General features: G+C 50.4%; 1 protein-coding gene across 1 annotated transcript in view; it reads left to right on the forward strand.

The window, feature by feature from the left end:
* Positions 1-667, forward strand: part of NAGA (alpha-N-acetylgalactosaminidase) — a 21,231-nt gene that overhangs the window by 8,701 nt on the left and 11,863 nt on the right. The window lies entirely within an intron of this gene.

Here is a 667-nt window from a genome sequence, read left to right on the forward strand (position 1 = left end):
CCCATGAAAAAAGAAAAAAAAAAAAAAAAAAAACGAGGCCGGGGTTCATGGGTCTTACTTTTTTATACTTTGCTTTGCCAGAGAGGTGGGGAGAGGGAGAAAGCACGCAGTGGGGCGTAGTCATGGTCGGTTCCTTCATCTCTCTCTGTTGTTCAGGTCTGGGGCGCATACTAATGTCCCCGGCGTGTTTTTCAAGCTTCTGGGCAAACCACACAGTGGGCCATGTTCACTGCTTGGCTATGGGGCCAGCCTGCATTCATCATAAATTCTGTTCCCTGCTTCTCCTCTTCAGGAAAGAGATAGCAAAGTAAAAGAATGGCAGGTCCTTGGGCCAACAGGGGTGTGGTGGTTAAGACACTGAACTCCCACGTGGCCAACCGCAGTTCGAGCCTTGGACTATAGGCTTGAAACTCATGCCAGGTGCATATGTGTGTGTGCATGTCCGAAATCCTGAGAGGAGAATGGAGGAGAGGGAACTGTGGTGTGGCCATCCCCCAAGGGGGGCAATTTCCCACTGTATGTCTCTGTCTCTCCAGTGAGCGCATGTGCCCTTTGGCAGAAATCTCTCAAAAAAAAAAAAAAAGGCAGGTCCCTATTGCCCAGGCCCTCTGTCTAGTTAGCGCCATGGGGCACCTGTCTTCGCTGGTGACTCTTCCATTTGGAAAGT

This window comes from Tupaia chinensis, unplaced genomic scaffold, assembly GCF_000334495.1.
Source record: "Tupaia chinensis unplaced genomic scaffold, TupChi_1.0 Scaffold000294_5, whole genome shotgun sequence".
In the NCBI taxonomy this organism is placed as follows: Eukaryota; Metazoa; Chordata; class Mammalia; order Scandentia; family Tupaiidae; genus Tupaia; species Tupaia belangeri.